Here is an 18,835-nt window from a genome sequence, read left to right on the forward strand (position 1 = left end):
CAGTAACTCAAGAGCCCGCTCTGTCCCCAAGCTCAGATTAGGGTTGCCAACCAACAGGTACTAGCTGGAGATCTCCTGCTATTACGACTGATGTCCAGCCGATTGAGATCAATTCACCTGGACAAAATGGCCACTCTGGCAATTGGACTCTTAAGGCATTGAAATCCCTCCCCTCCCCAAACCCCGCCCTCCTCAGGCTCTGCCCCTAAGGCCTCCCACCGGTGGCGAAGAGGAACATGGCAACCCTAGCTCAGATTGCCTTTTGCAAACAGGACTTGATTTCTATCACCACCTTATTTGTTTCCTAATGGACTATCACGTTCAAAGCTGTGGGATAACTTTATGTATGATGCTGCACAAAGGCAGTGTGGAGTCAAAAGAATGTGTGTTTCAACGTTCTGAAAGAGGAGGCAGCACCAAAAGAGGAGCCAGGGCATCACACACACACTAAATGCAAAGCTTCAGATGTGATTAAGCTGCTGGCAGTGATGACGCTTTCTTTTGAATTAAAGGTAGGGCATTAGAGACATGTGAAGATGCAGCATCTCTGGAATAGAAATGCAGCTCTGATGGAAGATAGGTGACCTACAGACTGTAAATGTGGGGGTAGACAATTACTGCACTATCAACTTGTTATCTTGAAACATTCTTGTGAAGGAAAGGACTCACAAGCCCCTCCTGTTCCTTTGAATTAGTCCCTGGAGAGTTTAGAAAACCCCGTGGGCATCCCAAGTTTCCAATCAGTCTCACCACCAGTTTCCCTTCCTTCCTGTGGGTGCCAAGATAAACTGGGTAACTCCTGCTTCCACCAGAGATCCTGGTAGTATCTCCTGCTAAATGGAGTTGCACGTCTAGCACTCTGTACCAGCACTGCCATTTCAAGGCTCTGCCCAGTCGCTGCACCTCCCACTATGCTCCTACAAGTTAGCACAGGGGAGATGTGTCAACAATTTCACAGGTTCAAGCTATCATGCCCTCAGGGTGGTGAGCTTACCCACTGCCCCTCCCCGTTACCACACTTCAGGCAGCAAGACCAAATAGCCACGATGAATTTCCAAAGATCAGGCTCAGAGCATTCAAAATATAAGGAAGTTTAATCATTGAATAAAAAGAATACACAGGTTCTGTTCAAACATTCAGGCTGAGCAAGAGAACACACAGTCCCCTTTGCCTGCACTTGGAACTTATCTTAAATGAAATTTGATTAGGTTCAGCATTACAATTGTTCTCATGGCTGGGACCTCTCCCCGTTGTCTCTTGCCATGCAGACAAGATTGAGTCCCTAGGTAAAAGCTTAGTCCTACATGCCATGTGGCTCCCTGGTCAGAAGCTGTGGAAGAGAAAGCTTCTTTGTGTCCTGAAAGCATTTATAAGCTACTTTTGGAGAATCCATCCCAGGTCATTCAGATCTTCCTGAGGAAGAGAATACATTCTAGCAATTTGGCTGTCTCCTCTCTCTCCCTGGGTGTCACTTTCCAGCAGCTTGTGGGGTGGTAAACTATTGTTCTGCTTTGGCCAGAGTTATTAGCATAACCAAGAGCTTGAAGGCTCTGTGCTTGGAGCTTGATGGCTCCTTCTCCCAACCCCTTCTTTCTATCATGTACAAGTTTGCAGCTAGGCACCTGAGAACACAGAGTGTGGTCCCAATGACAAATATTGGGGTGAATTCTTGAGTTGAGGGTATTTTTCCACAATTCTGTTAAAGAGCAATCCCCAATAGATCATCGAGATCAAATCACAATAGGGATATTTCCCCTAATAAAACACAACAATACACCATGCTTTAGGTAGCAAGATGCAGAAGAAAAAAAATCTAGTGAGTTCCCTGTGAACATATTCAACTCATCACAAGTAAAAGCCCACGAGAACTATGGGAGTGGGAAGGGGAACCTTCCAAGCTGACATTGCTATTTGAATTTACACACACACACACATAAGCACGCGCCCGCACACACCCCTCCTGCTTATCACAGTCACAACCTTCCTTTCCTCTTCCACTTTCTGAGCCGCACAGCTGATATGGAAGCCAGAACTACAGAGGAGAAGGTACGATAGAAGCAATGCTTCAGCAGACATTAAAACACTGCCTCTCCTATGTCTTGATCACTTTACCATATAATCAAGAGGGGAAGGAGAAGATGACCTTTACAAACTTGGGGGGGGGGCAGATGTTTTCCTCTTCCATACAATGCAGATGTGTAGGTAATACTATTTATCATTAGAATACAATTCCAGTGCTAATTCCTTAAGATCAGATCTCAAGGGCTTCTAAAGGATCGCTGTGTATTTATGAGGGTCCCCGCACAGAGCTCTGGACCTGCAATAAATGGGTTCATATCCTGCTTGGTTCTGAATTGCCTCCATTGTGCATCTATTAAAGAGCAATCACAGTGGTCAGGCAATCATGCGACATTTGCTTCCAAGCCTTAGCAATACAGCAAGCGACATCATCTAAATAAATAATACTGAGAAGAGACCGAAGGGGCTCAGAACCTCTAATTCTATTCCCAGATCTATCATTTACTAAATGAGCAGTTTAGGACAAGTCACTTAACCTCTCTGTGCCTTCATGGGGGGAAATGAGCATTTTAATGCTGCCCTCACAGCACACGGTGAGGGTTAATTAATTAATACTTGTACAGTGAGTAAAGCTGTCTCTGAGTGATGGGTGATGATATATGTTACATGCTGCAATACTCTGGAGAGAGAGAGAGAGACAGGCCCTGTGCAAGCGCGCCATTCTGCAATCCCTGGATGCTGGTTGGGCTGAGTCTTGCAGCTGCACAGAACAGCTTCCGTCTGTCATGGCTCAGAACAGCACTGAGATGCCAAACTCAATAAAGCCCCCGAGGGTCGTCAAAAGAGCAAGACCACCAAGGGAGCGCTGAGAGGGGAGGCGGAGGGAGGGCCAGCACAGAACAGCCGCCGCTGCCTCTGAGTAATGGAAAGCACAGGAGGACTCTTCCACGGTGAATGCAGCATCAAGAATGATCGGGATGGGTACTTGTGGGTCCAGCTCCCATTTGTGAGGCCAATGGATAATGTTCTGAGAGGAACTAAACCTGTGCAGGGGACTTAACCCAGGAACTGCACAAGCAGGCTAAACTGTCTCTTGTACAGGCAAGGTTTTTAGACACCAAGGAAACAGTGTAGAAGGTCACCATTTGTGCCTCCGTCTATCACAGGGCCCACAAAGGATGCAGGGGCACATCTCTTCAATCATATCCAGCGTACCCAAGGATTGCCCCAGCAGCTTCTGCCACATTGCAAAGGATCCTAGGTAAGGGCCGTCACAGCTGCACTGGGCCCCAAAGTCTCTTTGGCCGGCCACATCCTGGAGCAACTTTTTCCTTCTGCTATTCTGCTCAAACCAAATAAGATTTTTTTGCATGAAAGGAAGAGGCAGAGAGAGAGAGAGAGAGAGAGAGAGAGAGAGAGAGAGAGAGAGAGAGAGAGAGAGAGAGAACACTCCATCCCCAAAGCTGCAATTGCTGTTCCAGAAAGTGGAGGAAGAGCCGGCGGATCATGATGAGGGCGACTTTAGTTCAAAAGCCATTTTTAAGGCAAGCTGGTCACCCAGGACCACTCACTGCTCCTTGGGCTGATTGAGAAAGACAGAAGAGATTATTTATTTATAGAGCTCTTTTTTTCTCCTCCAGGGGCGACCCTTTCTGCTTGGGAAGGTTTAGGGAGAGATAGAGAGCAGGCAAGAGGTGGCGCTTGAAATCCTCTCAATTTCCTCAGTCAGGGGGTCTCAAGGAGGTTAGTGCAGTTCATGCCCAGAATGTTCATAAAGTCATACTGAAGTCTCAGGGGCAGAAAAGGGCTATTGGGAGCATCAAGGGGACCTCCTGGGAAACAACGACCTACCAATTACGCTTAGAATGGGCTGAGTACTTTGCATTAAGTTTCCCTCAGGGAGATCTGCTTGGATGCAAGGATTTTTTGTCTTGTGGTTTGGTTTTTTGTTTTTTAAAAAACTTTTTTCCAATATAGATCAAGTTTCTCAAGGGACTGGACAATTGTTTAGCAGGCTGAAGAGGGAGGAGATGGTAGTGGAAGTACAAGAACTCTGGGCTGCATTCAGGACAGGGTAATTCATATCAGCCTGTACTTGCAAGGCAGAATTTTGGATTTACCCTTTCTTGCTGTCTAGAAAGCAGGACCAGAAACAACAACTGGGATCCTATACTAAAGACACTTTTCTCCTGGCACTGTGTAGGTACTTCTCCACCACAGTGATGGCTTCCTCTCTTGTTAAGCTCTCCCACTTGTGCAATTCCAGTGTTTTCCAATGAGCCCCAAAGTGAATATCATGAGAGAAAGAGAGCTCCACAGCAGAGGACGGCCTCCGCCATGCCCAGACAGAAGTGTATGCAGAACAAAGGTTTAGGACCCAAGCCTATCTCTGCACCAAAGCCAGATTTAGTATTCCACACTTGTATTTGCACCCGAGTCAAATTTAATATTCCACACTTTATAGTGCATTTATCTGGAAGAGAGCCATAAGAAGATATAAAAGTCCCATTTTCCCTTTGAAAATTCTGACATTCTCTTTGCAACTATCATTTCTCCAGAAGATAAGCACAAGAGACGATATTATCCAAATGCAAGTATTTCTTTCTCAAGTGAGAAATCCGGTGCCACTTGTATAAGTGATATACTTTTTTAAAAGCCTGCATATTCAGGTCATCTCAAGGCACCCTAGTTCTATAGTCACCACCATTACCATGATTCCAACTGACTACAAAGGTGCTACAGTGCCACAGCTAGGGCTGCCTGACCCGTTTACAGTGCCATCCTAATCTGTTTAGGATGGCACTGTAAAACATTTAAAATTACTAAACCCTGTCCAAAAAATAAAAAAAATAAGCCATGTCCCCAGGATAACAATTTTCATGATGCATTGGGGAGGATAGAAAAGGAGGGCTGATCTGGAAAAGAGAAGGTAAACAAATGTGTCATAAAGAGGTACTTAAATTTAATGAAAGTAAGAGTCATTTTTCATGCTCCTATGGGAAGGAACTGCAAGGGGGAAGGGTTATTTGTTTATTTACTTACTTATTGTAAAAGGGTGCAGGCAGGGAGGGCAGAACTCAAATCTTTACCTGCACAAATCTTTATCTGCACAACAGCCCTGCGGGGCAGGTTAGACTGACAGAAACAGCCTCAAACTTACCCAGTGAGCTTCATGGCTCGGGAGGGATTTGAACCCAAGTCCAGGTTTGAAATTATATCTATTACACCAGTGATTCTCACTTTCTGAAATAAGACCCATTTACAGTCATGGATCATTAGAGCTGGAAGGGAACTTGGAAGTCATCTGGACCCCTGCTCAATGCAAGAATACTTCTAAACTTACTGTACTTTTCGGGACTCACTTGCAATGTAACCCCCACAGTGTTTCCCCTCTCTCTAACATAAAACACCAGAATCTTACACCGATTAATACTGAACAAGTTTAGAATTTAAACCTCATGTTTAGTACTTATAAAGATATATTATTGAGCAACAGGCTGTATTTCATGGCCATCTGACACAAATGCAGAAGAAAACTCAGATTTGGCATCAAGGCACTCAAAACGTCCTTTCCCAGCTCATACTATTTTTCGCCTTCCTCTTCCTCCCCACTTCTGGCCTCTAGACCTACCTGCAGGGTCCTGACCCACAGTTTGAGCACCACAGCATTACACAAGCACCGGCTGACAGCAGTGGACTTAGCAGAGAGTAACTCTACACAGGAGTGCACTGTTAACTGCTTTAAAGAGGGGTCATATGCTCAAAATGCTGGCAGGTGGGTTAAGGGCTCTGAACAGGAAAAGCAACCCTCAAACTGCAGTGGGCTGTCCATCAGCTCTGGTAAACCCTACACACAACATACTGTCCAGGTAACAAAAGACTTGGCTAGCAGCAGCAACATAAAGGTAAAGGTCCCCTGTGCAAGCACCAGGTCATTCTTGACCCATGGGGTGATGTCACATCCCAACATTTTCTACGCAGACTTTGTTTACGGGGTGGTTTGCCAGTGCCTTCCCCAGTCGTCTTCCCTTTACCCCCAGCAAGCTGGGTACTAATTTTACCGACCTGGGAAGGATGGAAGGTTGAGTCAACCTTGAGCCGGCTACCTGAAACCAACTTCCGTTGGGATTGAACTCAGGTCGTGAGCAGAGATTTGGACTGCAATACTGCAGTTTACCACTCTGCACCACGGGGCTCCTAGCAGCAACATATACAATTATTAATCTGATCTCCTGTTGGAAGGCCTGTGCTGGTTTGGTCTGAGTTTATACAACACACAAAAGCAGTTTTTGGCAAGACTTAAGAGATAGTGTTGCTGTTTAACAATTTTCTGGTGATATTTGGCGATTGTTAGGGGGATTCAATGGATCTCTCCAGCTTCTCCAGTCCTCTGTCTCCATCGACTCCAGGGGCCATGGCAGGAGTAATGGGATCATCCTGCTTGAATCCCTGCTTTCAGTGGGGGACTGTCCTAATGGCAAAAGATGCCTGAGCTCATTTGTGTTTGTGCACAACTCAGCAGTTCCGGTGTCTGATCTGCTGTCAAGGGCAGCTTCATCAAGAGCACACTACAACAGTCAAGCCTCAAGGCTACAATTACAATGTCCAAATCCAAAAGAAACAGCTTGTCATCAGATGGAGCTTGCAGAAAACCTCTCCTTGCCATAACCTTTGCCTGACAAATCCAGGCATGGCAATGACATGAAGGTCAAAAGCCCCATTGGCTAGAGAAGACCAAGCCCCACTTATGCAGGTACACTCATTCCCTCCCAGGGAACAGTCTCACTGGCCATCCATCGCTGTGTCCATCTCATCTGGACTCAGTTCCAACTGATTAGCCACCATCCACCAAGAACGAGAACTGGAGAAATAGGATCAGTAATTTCAGATGTTAGTCTGTAACTGCAAAATAAAGCACCGCCAGGCTCCTGTTTTAAATGGGATCAAACAGGACTTGTGTTCTTGGCAAACGCACAAAACAGATGATGCAATCCGTTCCACTCAATCCTACCTCCCCAGACCAGGATGAGGCTGTAGCTGGTGAAACATGTTAACTAATGAAGATTGAGGCAGGCAGGCAAAGACTATCCCCTCAGCCTATTTAATCCACTTAAGGGAAGGAGAAGGGAAACCTGAGCTGAATTCCTGTGTACTCTGCAACGGACTGTGCTGTTTTCAGCGTAGATGAAAAGAACTCAAATCAGAGAGGGGTGGCATTTGTGGCATTAGACCATATTGGGGGCAGTGGTGTGGAGAGACAGACTGAAGAAGCAGAGCACCTTAGAAAATAGACCCTGGATTTCTGGACCCACTTTCGTGTAGGAATTTGCATGAAATTCCACATGAATTCCATCATGTGCAAGTGAATTACGCATTTATGACATTATCACACACACAGTGACCTATGCAGGATTCATTCAAATGTCATTCTGTGTATAGTCAAACCCAGGAGATCTTACATGTTCCCTGGAATGACTTCCGGGCATGGAGTTGCTGCTTCAATCCACAGGGTACTAATGATCTCTTGCACTTTCTGCACATTTCTGAAGGAACATATGAAGCTAAGTACGGTCTTTAAATGAAGGTTAAGTATGAAAAAGTAAGGAATGCACCCCACAAACTTCCTAGTCCAGCTTCTTACCTTCCAGGTTCCATTTCATCCGTTCTGCCTGGAGAAGAGACCCCCAGGAACAACTGTGCTGTTTTCAAATTCAAAAGTCAGCTGAAACTAACCTGAACGTACTCAACCCTGCATTGCTGGATATGAGCCTTGCCTGGCGCAGAGAGGTGCGGGGATGTCCTTGACCACTAGAGGGAGCTCCCCATCTCAAAGACGAAGTCAATGTCACAGAGAGAGCTCACAAGTCACGAAATAGCGGAGACAGTTAAGAAAATCCTTATTTCCAGCAGTTGGAGAAATATGAGCAGAGAAAAATTAGAATATGAATAATAAATAAATCCGGTCATCTATGTCTCCCCATCCCCAGCTGCACCCCACGCGTGCTGCAGTCCTGCCGCTTCCATTTGTCCTTTGCAGTCTGCCTGCCTGTCTGTCTGCTCTGTCAGGTGACTTCCAAATCACTTTTATTCTTTCCACCTTGATCTGGAATCCGAAGCAGCAAACAAACATTTCCTACTCAACAGGCCCTGTAAAAGAGGGCAAGTGAGTCCCATCCGTTAAGGCAGGGGTGGGGAATTTTTTTTCTGCCAAGGGCCATTTGGATATTTATAGCATCATTCGCGGGCCATACAAAATTATCAACTTAAAAATTAGCCTGCTATATTTGGTCAAACATTTAGCCAAGAGGCACGACCGGAGACAGCTCCGAATATCTGCCACATTGAGCGACTCACTTTTGAGCTCTGCTGTCCCCAGCTGAGCCCAAGAGATTCAGGCAGGCAGCATCCTTCGAAGCTAGAGTTCTGCCAGGACCCATGAAGGGCCAGACCAAATGATTTCGTGGGCTTTATACGGCCCTCGGGCCTGACGTTCCCCACCCCTGCGTTAAGGAATTCCCAGCCCCAGACTCCACGGCCCACTCAGAGGCCCTATACACAAAGGGACAAAAGCTACCCCATCCAAGTGGTAGGAAGCCCCAGGGGAGGGAAGCCTGTCAAATTTCTGGGGAGAGGAACATACTGAAGACTGGCAGTGCCTCTTGTAATGTGTTTATTTGCAAATGTGCACGTTCAGAATGTGGGAGAAGGCAGGCATCACCCCAGACAAGATGCTGATCTCTCAAGCAGCATCAGTTTTCCCCCAAGGCAAACAGAACACCCACCACCACCCCAAAAACAAACACCACTTCTTGCCAGCTCACTGCCAGGCTGTTCACAGAGCTTTAGCGACTGATCACATCACGATTTGAAATGGTACTATGCCATTCCTGTTTCATATATGGCTTGAAATACTTTCAGCACCTCTCTTCTGGATTTTTGCTGCCAAACAGAAGAAGATGTCGACATGCTGTCTCAGTTTTGTGGCTAGTGATTAATTAATACTGCATTTTTTAAATAAGGTCTTTAACACTATTTCTAGATTGGTTCTTGTGGGTTATCCGGCCTGTGTAACCGTGGTCTTGGTATTTTCTTTCCTGACGTTTCACCAGCAGCTGTGGCAGGCATCTTCAGAGGAGTAACACTGAAGGACAGTGTCTCTCAGTGTCAAGTGTGTAGGAAGATTAATATATAGTCAGAAAGGGGTTGGGTTGAGCTGAATCATTGTCCTGCAAAAAGTATCAAAGGTAATGTGCTAATCATTTCATAAACTATTTCTAGAGTTTATCCAGTAGTCGTTTTGAACTAACCAATGGGGGCTGATATATTCAGATCTGGGGTGGAGAAGAAGACTGTATTTCTTAAATGCCATAAATTGCTTTTCAAATTGGATACATTGAACCCACTTTTTGACCACAAGGCCAGCCTCCATGTTTTCAACATATTCTTGCATTCTTGGGCCTTACACTTGACTACATACAATAGGAGTTCCTCGAATGTATCAGAAATACATCTGACGAAGGGAGCATTGACTCTCAAAAGCTTATACCCCGAAAATCTTGTTGGTCTCTGAGGTGCTACTGGATTCGAATCTAGCTATTCTATTGCAAACCAACATGGCTACCCTCTGAAAGTATCAGACTGGCAGTGGCTCTCCAGTGGTTCTGACTCTTAGGTAGAGGTCTTTCACATCACGTACCACCCAATCTCTTTTATTTAGTGGCAGATACCAAGGGACTGAACATGGGGCCTTCTGTATGCGAAGAGGTTGCTCTACCACTGAGCCACAGGCCCTCCTTGGGTCAAACAAGATGTGATCCTGGGAGATCCAAGAACAGCTCTGTTGCAGGTCTTTTAAGTAGAAACATGAGCTCCAGCAGTACTGCAGCATGAGGGGAGAGGGTAACCTTCCCTGATACGCTGTTTTTCCAGAGTCCCCACCCCCAAAAGACCCTGTTATTTGCCTTACAGGGAAATACCCAGAAATCATAGGGAGGGCGCAATAGGGTTGCCAACTTCCAGGTACTGGTAAGAAAGATCACCAGTACTGCAAAGTCGTTGCTACAAAAAACCAGTACACAGCCAATGATCAATAAATCAAAAATGCTATTAGATAAGTTACAACATAAACGTGTCAGAGTGTCACCCTACATACATATGGTGAATATAAGTGAGCAACAACATACAAACAAACAAACAATGAACACTTATATATACATGAGCAAATCAGTCCAAAAGCTGAAACAAGATATTTCAGAATAGACTAACAAGTCTCCATGAAATTGACCAGAGTAAGCAACTGCAACAAGGGCAAAATTCACTTCTATACAAAATGTTGGTACGTGTGTCGGAGCATGATGAGAAAAGCCCAGACAAAGCACAGGAATACCTTCCAGATAAGTTGCGTTTTTGCCAAAAAGAATTTGGCTTCCTCAGCCAGCACTTTTTGTTGAAGTGCCTAGTATGGGACCTAGAGACTCAATGAGCTGGAACAAGCTTCTCAGAACATGTCTCTTGCAGTCTCTCCAAAAAGAAAGTGGTTGCAACCTCCAGGTACTAGCTGGAGATCTCCTGCTATTACAACTAATCTCCAACCAATAGAGATAGGTTCCCTTGGAGAAAATGGTCGCTTTGGCAATTGGACTCTATGGCATTGAAGTCCCTCCCCTCTCCAAAACTCACCCTCCTCAGGCTCCACCCCCAAAATCTCCAGGTATTTCCCAACCCGGAGCTGGCAACCCTAGGGCAGAAAAATGGTACAGGAAAAAAATTAAGGTCGCCATGCCATACCCTAGTGAGAACCACAGGCCCCTGTGGCTTCCAGTTATCTTTTTAAAACCCACAGGAGATCAGTTCACAAAAATTCTTCTGGGTTTACCTTCAGTGACTACTACCATATGTAATTAAATTAGGTATGCATGCCAAATGCACAAATCCTTTTTATTTATTTAGATTTGTATGCTGCCTCTCCCAACCTTCCCAAGGTGGCTGGCAACAAAAATAGTAGAACAGAACTTTTCTTCCGAGTGATTACCATGAAAAACATTGCCATAGTCATTATAAAGTTTTTAAAAGAACCTACAGCAAATGTCCTTTAAAACCGCAATACTGTTTTCAATGTACTTGAATATGTGCAAGAATAGACTTTAAACCTGTTAATCTTGCCCCTCTTGACTAGTAAAATCGCTCCCTGTCCCAATTCAGATACCTGAAATGCCACTCTGCCTTGAACCCAGATTCGAACAGAGCAAGCCCATCCGAAATTCCCCCCATTTTCTGCTTGGATCCTGTGACTTGGTTGTGCATCAATGTGGAGGTGATGTACCATTAACTCATGATGCGGTTCAGATCACATGGATCAGTGATGCATCCCGCTCAGAGATATGTGCCTTTATGGAAATGCTTTGAATGAGGAATAGAGCAGGAAGGTTACACGCCAACGTCAGAGCTAGAAGTTTGAATTCACTTGTCTCAACTTGTAGCTTTTAATCTAAAAAGCTAAAACTCATATCCTGTGACTGTAACCATCTCACCCTTAAAAACCCAACACGCAGACATGCAAATACTCAAACCTGACAGCTGAACATTTATTCTTACCAATGAATTTATATTCTCTCCCCTCCCCCAATTATTGCACTGAATTATGTATTAAGAAATGCCTTCATGTTTTCAACATATTCTTGCATTCTTGGGCCTTACAGTTTACAGCATGCAATAGAAACCCTTCCGAAGTGATAAACAAAATATCTTATCCAAATGATGTCCAACACTATAATCAAGGCAAAGTATCTGGGTCTCTGTTTAGTGCACGTCTGCTGGCTGGCTAACTGAGGTTCCATGGAAAGCGAGTTAAGGGTACCAGAATGTCACCCTATGCAATTAGTTGATAAGCATCTCTATGGGACAGGGCTGGGGCCCAGTGGTTATTAGACACGTGAGCAGATTAAGCAATTAATTGATATGTGCCTGTGTAGGAGAAAGGATGCACTGGACTCAAATAACGCTACATTCAGTGCATCTTCAGAGACATAAAATAGCAGGTGCAGTTCGAAATAGCAGACATTATGCTGCTTCTGTTAAGTTGTGAACACGTTATACGAACTATGTTCATTGTTTGGTCAAGCTCTCCAAGAAAACACAAGGTAGTGCATAAAGTGTTAAGTGAGCATGTTATACTCTTGGGCATACAGAGACAGAGATGTTAGAGACAGAGATGTTAGAGCCAAACTACACATCATGCTCTACATTATTTAGCCATGGCGCCTTGTAGCCATATTGCAGCTGCAACTCCCCAGTTGCAACTCCTGTGTAAAAGAGCAGCAAGGGCCTTGTTAACTCCTCCCTTACCTGTACGCTAACACTGCCAAATACTGGCCTCTGGACTAGCAGTGCCAATGTTATGCCCGGGGGTGGGGGGTGTTAACCCTTTTTCCTTGCAGTGTTTGAACAAAGCAAATTGCCCCTCCTTCCCAGAAACTGCTTCTTTCTGTGCAGGTATGCATGCATTTATCCGCTCTAGAAACCTCCTACTCACCTGTTTTATAGGTGACTGAGCAGACAAGGTTTAAACAAACAGGTTCAATGCTATATATCTTACTTAACCTTAACACAGAGACCATACAATAATCCTATGTTATACAATAATCATAATTTAGATTACTTAGGGCATACATTGTTCTGTTTCTAATGCCTTGCACTGCTGAGCGTGGGAAATGAATAGCTGCACAGAGCACTTTATTATTTCCTTGTGTTGTTTTCAGTATACCAAAGAAGCATCTGGAGATGATTCCTGATCCGTGGGTGCCAGTGAAAGGCCTCTCTCACAAGATCAGAATGCACAGTTAGGGTTGCCAGGTCCCTCTTCGCCAAAGGCGGGAGGTTTTTGGGGCGGAGCCTGAGGAGGGCATAGTTTGGGAAGGGGAGGGACTTCAATGCCATAGAGTCCAACTGCCAAAGTGGCCATTTTCTCCAGGTGAACTGATCTCTATCGGCTGCAGATCAGTTGTAATAGCAGAAGATCTTCTGCTATTACCTGGAGGTTGGCAACCCTATGCACAGTGCAGCAATAACTTACACAATTGCTGCTCATTTGGGTCTGACCCATTGTGGTTGTTCTAAGCATAATGGATATTGGAATTAAATTGATCATGAACCCCAATAGCCTGGAGCTGAACTGAGCCTTTGTAGAAAAGTTCTCTCATATTATTTGTGCACAAGACATCTGGACCTGTCTGTTCTCCAGACATCATGCCATAGTGAACCCATCAGGGAACACGTGATGGTCTTGGGCACATTAGTTGATTGATCCTCATGGACTGAATGGTCCTACTTATGTACACGAGATTCAACTGGGGATATATATATATTTTTAAGTATTGTCATTTGCCTGCAGGAAGGAAGGCAGCATGGTATAGCCTGATCTCATAGGGGTCTCTACCTACTTGGGGGAGTCCTCAGGAATACAGAATCATATGACTTCATAAATTAACCAAAAGGAAAGGAGGGACCCCACAATGGCCTAACGGGGCCTGACTATTCTCAAGGAGCACAGAGTGTTGAGAGCATCTGAGAGTAGGGTTGCCAGGTCCCTCTTTGCCACCGGTGGGAGGTTTTTGGGGCGGAGCCTGAGGAAGGCAGGGTTTGGGGAGGGGCTTTAATGCCATAGTCCAATTGCCAAAGCGGCCATTTTCTCCAGGTGAATGGATCTCTGTCGGCTGGAGATCAGTTGTAATAGCAGGAGATCTCCAGCTAGTACCTGGAGGCTAACACAAACAATCACCTATGCTGAAATAGTTAATGCTAAGAATAAACAGCAGCACGAAGGCTCTAAGTTTAAAATACCACGAGTTGAGAAGAAATGTAATCAATATAATAACAACCAAATCTGTTTGTCCAAGGTAAGTATATTATAAGCATACACCAGGTAGGACTCAAGACTCATAAGCATATGCAAACATTAACACATTCACAAATAATAATACAGGTTGCGTCACCTCAGGGACTGATACAATAGTAGTCTCTAAAAATAATACAGGTTGCTTCACCACAAATGAATAACAGCAGAAAACACTAGGTTAATTCACCCTCAGAGTATAATATAAATCATTTCCATGCAAACCAAAGGAAAACGGTGTGTTCTGTAAATCAGTCAAGTTTCCATTTTCTTCAAAGCAACAACAAAATAAGTTTCCACTTTCTTCAAAGCAACAACAAAATTTTCTATGGCAGCACCCGAGATGATCCTCTCGAGATGGTAGCCCATAAATTCATTCACAGCATCAAGCACAAGACGACACCTCCGGATTGGTGAACGTTTCGCTCAAGAACAGCTTCTTCAGTTATGTTCAGGGCAATGCCTCTGTGAACAATATTTAGATTGTATGAAAGCTGTGTGGTTACGTGGAATATTATCATATCAAAATATAAATAAAGGATCAGTCTTACCGATGTAATGTTTAACTTCTATCTTATGCGAATATAACAAAAATCCTGTAGATGGGCATAAAAGCCTCTATAATAGAAAATATATGTGATGAATAAGAAATCTAAACATAGATTAATCATGAGTGACTAGCAATATTAAGGCAGCAAAGAGACAGAGACACAGGAAAACAGCTTACCCGAGTAGAAAGAAAGGCGACCCAATGGGTTCTCCTAGTTTCAATTGAATACTGAATCTAGTGAAAGTCTAGTGATAATTTAAGGAGCGAAGATACAGAGTCCCAGCTGTATGACATAATTACAAACCTCATCTCAGTGTGGTAAGGGAGCAGAGCGGTAAAGACTTAGAGAAAGCAGCCCAGGTCGAATTCGTTGTTAAGACCGGCTGGAGCCAGGGTTTTGAATAAGAATATCATTTTCATCTCCTGCCTGTGTAATACCGTGGAGATGTCTTTCTTCTGATAAGATTTGGAGGAATACTTCCATAAAACGAAAAATAATAGATCGTCCTCTGTGTGGCCCATCTTCAGAAAATGCTCTGTTAATGGAGCATCCAGTACGCGTGCGCGTATTCGCGTTCTATGTTCAGCAATGCGCACTTTTAATTGTCTAGACGTGGAGCCTATATATAAAAGAGAACAGGGACATTTGACCGCGTAAATTACGTTTTGAGATAAACAATTGCTGAACTGTTTGATCTGGTAGTTAAATCTGAAGGCGGTCGAACTGACTTCCTTCACGGGTAGGCAAAATTTGCACATCGCGCATGTGCCACATTTGAAGTGGCCATGCGGTTTAGATTTCAATTTCTTAAGGAGGCAGTCCGTTTTGACTAGACAATTTTTCAGTGATTGTGTTTTCCTTAGTCCTAATAACGGCGTTTCCTGACACCCTGGCACGCTCTGTAATAAATGCCAATGACGAAGAATTATTTTCCTAATTTCTCCTGACAGGTGGGTGAACTGTAAAGAGGCATACACTCTTGGTGTCGACTCCCGAGGTTCCTTACTGGATAGCAATTCCTTTCGTGTTTTCACAGGCAATTGGAGCAACACTGCCCTTGCTTATCTTGATGTGACGGTCTTTAGGACCGCACAGAACACAGTAGCTGTCAAGCCTTTTCACAAGCCTACGGATCTGGGGGCTGGATTACATTTCCAGTCGCATCATCCCCTCCATCTCAAGCGTAACCTTCCCTTCAGTCATCTGTTAAGATTAAAAAGAAATTCCACTTTGGAAGAGGATTATCATCAAGCTGCAGAACGTCTGATTAATAAATTAAAAACGAGAGGATATGATGATCAAGTCACCTCGCAAGCTCTAATGAAGGTGGCAGATAAAACACGAAAGGAATTGCTATCCAGTAAGGAACCTCGGGAGTCGACACCAAGAGTGTATGCCTCTTTACAGTTCACCCACCTGTCAGGAGAAATTAGGAAAATAATTCTTCGTCATTGGCATTTATTACAGAGCGTGCCAGGGTGTCAGGAAACGCCGTTATTAGGACTAAGGAAAACACAATCACTGAAAAATTGTCTAGTCAAAACGGACTGCCTCCTTAAGAAATTGAAATCTAAACCGCATGGCCACTTCAAATGTGGCACATGCGCGATGTGCAAATTTTGCCTACCCGTGAAGGAAGTCAGTTCGACCGCCTTCAGATTTAACTACCAGATCAAACAGTTCAGCAATTGTTTATCTCAAAACGTAATTTACGCGGTCAAATGTCCCTGTTCTCTTTTATATATAGGCTCCACGTCTAGACAATTAAAAGTGCGCATTGCTGAACATAGAACGCGAATACGCGCACGCGTACTGGATGCTCCATTAACAGAGCATTTTCTGAAGATGGGCCACACAGAGGACGATCTATTATTTTTCGTTTTATGGAAGTATTCCTCCAAATCTTATCAGAAGGAAGACATCTCCACGGTATTACACAGGCAGGAGATGAAAATGATATTCTTATTCAAAACCCTGGCTCCAGCCGGTCTTAACAACGAATTCGACCTGGGCTGCTTTCTCTAAGTCTTTACCGCTCTGCTCCCTTACCACACTGAGATGAGGTTTGTAATTATGTCATACAGCTGGGACTCTGTATCTTCGCTCCTTAAATTATCACTAGACTTTCACTAGATTCAGTATTCAATTGAAACTAGGAGAACCCATTGGGTCGCCTTTCTTTCTACTCGGGTAAGCTGTTTTCCTGTGTCTCTGTCTCTTTGCTGCCTTAATATTGCTAGTCACTCATGATTAATCTATGTTTAGATTTCTTATTCATCACATATATTTTCTATTATAGAGGCTTTTATGCCCATCTACAGGATTTTTGTTATATTCGCATAAGATAGAAGTTAAACATTACATCGGTAAGACTGATCCTTTATTTATATTTTGATATGATAATATTCCACGTAACCACACAGCTTTCATACAATCTAAATATTGTTCACAGAGGCATTGCCCTGAACATAACTGAAGAAGCTGTTCTTGAGCGAAACGTTCACCAATCCGGAGGTGTCGTCTTGTGCTTGATGCTGTGAATGAATTTATGGGCTACCATCTCGAGAGGATCATCTCGGGTGCTGCCATAGAAAATTTTGTTGTTGCTTTGAAGAAAATGGAAACTTATTTTGTTGTTGCTTTGAAGAAAATGGAAACTTGACTGATTTACAGAACACACCGTTTTCCTTTGGTTTGCATGGAAATGATTTATATTATACTCTGAGGGTGAATTAACCTAGTGTTTTCTGCTGTTATTCATTTGTGGTGAAGCAACCTGTATTATTTTTAGAGACTACTATTGTATCAGTCCCTGAGGTGAAGCAACCTGTATTATTATTTGTGAATGTGTTAATGTTTGAATATGCTTATGAGTCTTGAGTCCTACCTGGTGTATGCTTATAATATACTTACCTTGGACAAACAGATTTGGTTGTTATTATATTGATTACATTTCTTCTCAACTCGTGGTATTTTAAACTTAGAGCCTTCGTGCTGCTGTTTATTCTTAGCAGTACCTGGAGGCTGGCAACCCTATCTGAGAGTCAAGTTAAAAGGAAAACACGGAAGGAAAATTAGCCGCTCAAACCATAAAGTGTTTACAGAATCCAAGGGAGCACCATCAGGTGGTGAGATTTCCAAATTGTTCTCATCTCCCAGAATTCCTCACCACCACCACCGCCTGTTTTGTTCTCATTTAGGCTGCACTAATGCTTTAGAGTTAGACTGATCCTGCATTGAGCAGAGGGGTTGATTAGATGGCCTGTATGGCCCCTTCCAACTCTATGATTCTATTATTCTAGTCAAGTGCTTCTCCTGGAGTGGTTCAGAAGGAAGCACTTGCCTCTAAATTAGGAACATAATTTAGAAGTATGATTTTTTAAAAGTTTTCAAACAGTACCAGTGATGTCATAGCATTTCCACACAATATGTTTTACATATCACTCATGGTCAAAATAGATGTGGTAGCTGGATAGAAAATTAATGTGTTTTTCCCAATGACCAAATACATTGTATGAGCACTTAGAAAATGCAATCAAGATGTGGCATGGAGGAAGAGAATAGATGAACCGCTCCCCCTCCCCTACACAACAACTAAGTAACAACTCTTAGTTTATTGCCCAATAAAATTATCATGGGACAAGCCCTCCAAGTCTTGCATTAAGGATTCTTATTGTGAACTATGGTCACTGCCTCTTCTTGAAACAGCAATGAAACATCACCAGTCATTATAGTAAATGCTGCTTCCAGGAAACAAATAAACTGCAAGCAGATGGACATATAGTAACTCTGAGAATTTTCAAATAAACAGGGACACAGAAAACATCCCTACCTACTGGGGCAGACTGGGAAGTTTCAACAGACCAGGAGCAAGCCAGGCTCAGTGGTTCCAAGGGCACCACACACCAGCATAGTAGAACTGGCCAGAGACACCAATGATGGTTGCTCGCTTACCCACTGACACCTCCTGCACTGCTACCATAGTTGTTGATATAAAAAAAAGTAAAGTTAAAGGTCCCCTGTGCAAGCACCGGGTCATTCCTGACCCATGGGGTGATGTCACATCCTGACATTTACTAGGCAGACTATGTTTATGGGATGGTTTGCCAGTGCCTTCCCCAATCATCTTCCCTTTACCCCCAGCAAGCTGGGTACTCATTTTACCGACCTCGGAAGGATGGAAGGCTGAGTCAACCTTGAGCCGGCTACCTGAAACCAACTTCCGTTGGGATCGAACTCAGGTCGTGAGCAGAGCTTTTGACTACAGTACTGCAGCTTAACACTCTGCGCCATGGGGCTCCTTCGTTGTTACCACTGGCCAAATCTAAATTAAGTAACTGCCTATGAAACTGGCACAGCCACTGGGGCTGTGCTC

The 18,835-nt window shown here is 43.9% G+C and overlaps 1 protein-coding gene across 2 annotated transcripts in view; it reads right to left on the reverse strand.

Annotated features, from left to right (window-relative positions):
- ESRRB (estrogen related receptor beta) overlaps window positions 1-18,835 on the reverse strand; it is a 194,117-nt gene that overhangs the window by 142,176 nt on the left and 33,106 nt on the right. The window lies entirely within an intron of this gene.

The sequence above is a fragment of the Euleptes europaea genome, chromosome 6 (genome assembly GCF_029931775.1).
Source record: "Euleptes europaea isolate rEulEur1 chromosome 6, rEulEur1.hap1, whole genome shotgun sequence".
In the NCBI taxonomy this organism is placed as follows: domain Eukaryota; kingdom Metazoa; phylum Chordata; class Lepidosauria; order Squamata; family Sphaerodactylidae; genus Euleptes; species Euleptes europaea.